Below are 6,712 nucleotides of genomic sequence, written 5' to 3'. Positions count from 1 at the left end.
GGGGGAAAATTAGAGAAACAAATATTTCAATAATCACTTTGAAGAAATTCAAACTACCTTGAATTTTGGTGATTATATGATGTCATATTTTATTATTATTGAATAAGTGAGATTCTCATGTAATTGATTTTTTCTAGCTAATTTTTTTAAACGTAAAAGAAGATTTTATGAACAATTTTATCCACAAAACTTATCAACAAGAAATGATTAATCTACCATTAGATTAAATTAATTATGCAGTAAAAAATGTGATTAGTAACTATATTTTTTAATTAAAATTATTATTTAATGTAATAAGTTTGGAGTCAGGAGACATGGCGAGTAAATGCAACTAGAAATATAATAAGCATGTATTTATTTAATCTAATTTAATAATAGAAGCAGACCCCACGAAGAAGAAGAAGAAGAAGAAAAACTGAACACCTACGCAATTCTTTAACCAAATGAACTGAATTTCCGTGTCCGCGTCAATCTCGTAGCCACGTGCTCCCTTCTTCTTTACTTAATTCATATATCCATTTATATCAAATTCTATAAAGCCACTTTCAAACTTTCACCAAACTCTCAAAGCCTCATACCACCAACAAATCAACAACAATAACATTCTCTTAGTCATAGCACTTTACTCACTACAAAGTTCGAATAGTATTGACTATTACAACAGTAGCAACTATTTCAAGAAAACAAGTAGTTTCTTCTACTATCCATAGATGAATTATAATAACGCGATCTTGTGCATGTCAGATGCCAATTCAGCAAACCTGGAGAGAGATCACTTGCAGGAAACATCATCACCTTCAGCTCAAGATGAAGGAGTATTCCTACTAGCTTCGAGCAGACCGAAAAACGTGCTGGAAGGAAGAAGTTCCAGGAGCTTCAAGCCACCCCATTTATAGGGGAGTGAGGAGGAGGAAAAATAACAAGTGGGTATGCGAGCTACGCGAACCTAGTCAACAGAAAAGAATATGGCTAGGAACTTACCCTACTCCTGAAATGGCGGCTCGAGCTCACGATGTTGCTGCATTAGCACTTAGAGGTAATCTAGCCACTCTGAACTTCGTTGACTCTCGTTGGCGGTTGCCAATGCCAATATCAAAGGACCCCTAAAGACTTACGCCAAGCTGCTGTGAAAGCGGCGAGCGTTCCGTCAAAGATCTAGAGTTAGTTGGAGTCGACTACATGAATGAGGAAGTCGATTCAGTACTGAAGAAGTAAAGTATCAGAGATAGTTGTTGGCGGGGCCCATGGAAGTGGCTGTGATTTTAGCGTGGAGTCCTTACATATGGATATGGCGGGCATTTTATGTTGCAATTGGGGTGACAATAACGAGATGTTGGAGATGGAAGGATGAGAAAAGATGGCGGAAGGGCTTTTGTTTCAGCTCCTCATTTAGGTAGTTGTTTCATTGGGATGACATGGAAAGTGACATGGACGTCGAACTGTCTTTGTGGAGTTATAGTATTTGATAATAATATAGGTATAATTGGATTTCGCTTGACCACGCAGTTAGTTACAAGCTAGGAGTAGCATTTTTAATTTTTTTTTTAATAAACGGGGAATAGTCAACTAGATTGATGTTAGAGTGTTCACAATAAAAGAATCTGCTCATTGCAAATAGATTCATGTTATTATTTCCCTATAGGTGAGAAAACATTATTTGCAATGCCAGTCAATAAAGACATGCCTCCTCGAATTCCTTTGTTCTTTTCGACACATCTCAAATTCATTTGTATTGTAAGACATGCAGCCAGCATAATCCATCTCTAATGTAAGATCTTAACATTGGACATATAGTTAATGCGCTAATGTTTAATGGATGGCTAGGATGGTGACTAAATATAAGATATAAGAAATTGATTTTTCCGATGTCGAAAATTCAAAGTTCCAAATTGAAATCGGAAAAATATAAAAATTAAAATTGAGATCCAAACCAACATAACAAACAACATACAATGAAGTGATATGAAAATCTAAAATAAAAATTCAAAATATTCCGATCTCGGGTTTATCCAAACTATATAGACCCCTCGTTAAAACTCGTGGTAGACATCATTCAACTATTTACGACCTCTAAGCTCCAAAATATGTGTTCTTTGAATTCAAAACTCTCCAATATTCGAGTCCGGAACAAAAATGCCCCAAAAAAAAACTTGATTTCGACCAAAATACCCCAACAAAAAAAAAATGTTACGAAAATGCCTTTAACTTGATAAATTCTTGCGCTAAAGAGTTAACGGACACGGCTGGTTAAGCCTTTATAAGCCCTTGATAATTCTTGCGCTATAGTGCTTTGCTTTTTTTCTTTTTTCCTACTCTTTTGGTTAACCTTCTTTCGTTACACTTTTTAACGTACTTTGACCATAGATTAATCATGCTTCGGACAGAAACTTCAATATTTTATATAGAACCCTACTTATTTTTGTGCGATTAATTAGGTAGGATCAACACATCAAGGATACACAAAAGTTCGGATGACCGTTTTAGAGGTTGAAAAGTGCTCGAACGCTATTTTCGTTCAAGGCTCGGTGACATTGGCTTGAAGTTCTTTACGAATACTTAAACTTGTTCATTAATAATTAATCAAAACTTAGTCAAAATGGCGGCGTTCATGCAAAAAAAAAAAAAATTAAATTAAATTGCATCATTCATAACCTTGAGTAGATGAAAATACTTAACACTAATTCATTAATAAGAAACCCATGATATATTAAAAATACAATCACAACATTCTTGAAAAAATCTTAACATACTAATTAATACTAAGAGCATAACGATATATTAAACTTAAAACTAAAATCACAACATTCTTAATCATCATAGTCAAGTCATAAATATCGTCCTCCGAGAAAAATATTGGCGGTTTCTTAAGACATATCTTTTTCGGTAGCCGATTAGTTCTCTCTTAGGTTGATGATGCTTGTTCTTCGACCAACTTTAGCATGTAAAATCTACGTCGTCTTGCCTTGATACATTTGTTTTCTTTTCTAATCCTTTGCGCTGGCAGCTCATGCAATTCTGCGCCCTCTCATGAGGCATGGTTAAGGAGTACCTCGTTGGTATTGGAGCGTTGAGATTTTCAAGTCACGAACAAGACGTTACGATTCGGCAAGCCGATGTGACCATTCTCGGCGTAAACACGATAATATTCCAGCGGATCTGAATATTTCTTTGCAGAAATCATCATTACGCTCTATAAGAAGGTGGGATTTAGCTCGTCTAGTTTGAAATCACTAGTATCGCTCGAAAAGCTTGCTATGATTTGAACTCTCATCTTGCTATTTGGTTCTTTTGGAAGGAGTAAAGACAAATTTGAGTTTCTACTACTCGACATTGAATATGGTGTAGTCTAATAACAAAGAAAATTTATTTATATAGTTGCAAACCCCCAGTACCAGGGGGGGGGGGGGGGGGGGAAGATTCTTTATGATCCTACTGCCTTACCTTATTGTAAGAAAAATGTTAATCTTCATCGGACATTTCTGATCGAATCCACTTGGATCTAAATCTTGTGCTACCATATCTACCATATTTCTATGGTAACGTATTTGCATCGATTGTTCTCTTGTGAAAAACGATTAAGAGCCAAATTAAACTTCTTGTGGAGTTAAGCGGCATTAACATAGCACGTTTTTTTGGCGGTTTAAACCCTCTTGGTAACTTGTGCTCGATCTTCGGCCTCTAACTGCGCCAATCCCTCCTCTTGTCATTTTATTATTGTATTCGATTGAATCTATCGTTAGGGTTATTTGTGTAATGAAAATCATCATCGTCTAGTTCCCGAGTCTACATTAGCTGATATGTTTCTTGGAGTGAATGATATAACACGGCTAATATCTCTAAATTGGTCAAAAAATGACATAGTAGCTCAATTTGTGTGAAATGTTGTGTGGTTGGTAACAACTATTCGTCAAATTACGTTGTATAAAGTTTGATTCGAATCATGACGTTTTTACGTTTAATGATTGAGGTGACAATGGAAGCATTTGTATAGCGCGATAAAAATTATGCGTTATACGGTATAACGCAGTAATTTCTTTACTATACGAGTCATAACGTATTTTACACACGCTATACAATCATGCCATATGATATTTTCTTTTCTTGTATCCGTCATGTGATATTTTTCTGCTTATTTATACTCCTGAAATGTAGCATGGCTTGATAAAATAATCGTTATGCATCTCTCCACACTTATTTGATTAGACGTGCTCTTGTAATTGCATGCATGCGTTGGTTGGTTATAAATGCACAGGAGTTCGCATACTTAAAAAAAGTAAAAAAATTCAAAGTTTCATCTAGTTTTGCGTTTTGTATTCCTCCTAAATTATTCAAAGTATGGCGAGATGTTCCGAAATTAAAGTTTCTTTATTAGGACGGACAAGTATATTCGGAAAATAATTTGCGCTATGATTCTTACCCAAAATACCATGTTAAGTTTTCCACTTGACTTAAAATTCTCAAAACTTCTCAAGCCTTGTATAATAGACTACAAATTAGTAGAAGTGATTTTGATCTAAATATATTGGAAAATATCCAACGTCATTTACGCGCAAGGTGTAACTAGTTATGGTCGGTGGTACATTAGACGATGAATCGTTGGCTTGATTTTTGAAGCGCTATGATTATATTGAAATGCGTAACTTTAAACGTCACTGAAATGTATATAGAGAAGGTCCCCGTTAATCGACTTGAATTCATGGCTAGGGCTCCTCGAAGCCCAGTCTATAATTCGGGCCGAAGTCACTCAGCGGAACCTACTTATCAACACAATTACACGACATGAGTACCTATCAAAGCATTTTGACTAGGCAAATGCCTCTGGATAGTTTAAGTCATCAATTTGTGGAGCGGTGGTAAATATTCATTTTTTACATTATTATTATTATTATTAGTATTATATTATTATTATTATTATTATTATTATTATTATTATTATTATTATTATTATTATTATTATTATTATTATTATTATTATTATTATTATTATTATGTGTCAGCACTTGAATGCTACTAATGATGTTGATTATATTATTTAGGGTTATACACTGATATGGATCATATCGGACGGTCTCCTCAATCGGGATGGATGAATCGGGTTGGAACATCCTCACTTATCCAACAACTCAAACGGTCCTTCCTCAAGTTTCGGTGCATGATTGATTACTATCGGTACGTCTATTTTTTTAACATCAATAGTGTTATTTGATGTGTAGTAGTTAAAACACCCTAATTTCTTGTGTAGGGAGAATATGGTGGTTTTGCACCAAATTATAGGCAAAGGTGTGCTATGGATGGTCAGATTATCCGAAATTATATAGTGACATCACCCCCGGCGATAGTGAGGAAATACCTAATGCGGAGGAAAGTGACGATGAGCAAAGTGACGATGAGATTGAGGTTGGAACTAATCGTCAACATCAAGTAGAACTGTTGCAAGACATGATGAACGATCGACACACGGAGGAATTCACAACCATTTGAACGACACGATCTACTCGATTTCGGCCGCAAGCCAATTTACAGAGTCGACCCGATTCGGTGGCATTCGATGAGATCATATCTTGATCATCTTAGATCCATGATGCCTTTGTCTTTACTAGGGATGATGATCATATTCGGCAAAATTTGTGGAAAGAGCGGTGGATGCTGGTAAAACAAAAGGCTTCGTATTGAAAAAGGGATGATTTTCGGCTCGAAAAAAACATTGCAAAGGCTGTTAAGATTTATTGCATCCGGGGGATGAGAGTTTAAAGTTGACGATTCCGAAAACTTTGGCGATTGGTACCATGCGAAAGTATCAAAAAACGAATGGATGCTCCGTGGTAAGGAAAGCTGAAAAGATGTGGACTATTTCAAAGTTCTACACAAACACACTTGTGATATGGGTGACCTCCCGGATGATCATTGCAATCTAGATACTAATTTGATTGCGCGTGTATTAGTTAGCGACATTAGAGAAAACCCAAGGTATCCTTCGCCTAAGTTTCTTTTATTTTTGTGTTAATATAATGTTCCGCTTGTTGTTATATCTTGATATTTCAAATTTTTCATTGTACATTTTATTAAAGCGTATTAGAGTAGTCTTGAAAGTATATAACAAAGCTGTTACTAGGAGGAAGGCGTATCTTGGGCGTAGGCGTGCACGTGAAATAGTCTTCGGCAATTGGGAGGGCTCTTTCAAGGCGTTGCAAAGATACGGCGGCTCTACAACATTTCAATCATGGTCTTGTTGTTAATGGAAGCTCAAATCGAGCTTTGGTGTGCCGGTAATATTTTTTGATTTTGTATTTTGGGCCTTCAAACCATGCATTATGGGTTTTGCTCATTGTCGGCTGTAATATCAATAGATGGAACATGTGTACGGGAAGTATGACATAAAGGCTGCTAATAGCGGTTGGAATGGATGCAAATGGAGCTATATTCCTCTAGCTTTTGCAATTGCGGCTAATGAGAGCATTAGTACGTGGGGTATATTTTTGGACTACTTAAGGCAACACGTTATTAAGGATCGCATGGGAATATGTGTGATATCGAGAGAATCCGGCATATTGCACAATATGTTCAATTTCGCGGGTAAGTGACAACCACCCTTTGCCTACCATCGTTATTGTTTAAGGCATTTGAAGGCAAACTTCCAAAAGGCATATCGAATCCCAAAGACTTTGCAATTGGATGTGGCGGTACCGAGCATCGGAAGAAAGTTTAACCGCAA

General features: G+C 36.2%; 1 pseudogene; it reads left to right on the top strand.

The window, feature by feature from the left end:
* Positions 1-545: 545 nt before the first annotated feature.
* LOC132031306 (dehydration-responsive element-binding protein 1F-like) lies at positions 546-1,693 on the top strand (annotated as a pseudogene).
* Positions 1,694-6,712: the final 5,019 nt, after the last annotated feature.

Source organism: Lycium ferocissimum, chromosome 1 (assembly GCF_029784015.1).
Source record: "Lycium ferocissimum isolate CSIRO_LF1 chromosome 1, AGI_CSIRO_Lferr_CH_V1, whole genome shotgun sequence".
NCBI lineage: Eukaryota > Viridiplantae > Streptophyta > Magnoliopsida > Solanales > Solanaceae > Lycium > Lycium ferocissimum.
The sequence above is the reverse complement of the archived record's forward strand: the minus strand, read 5'-3'. Positions and strand labels throughout refer to the sequence as shown.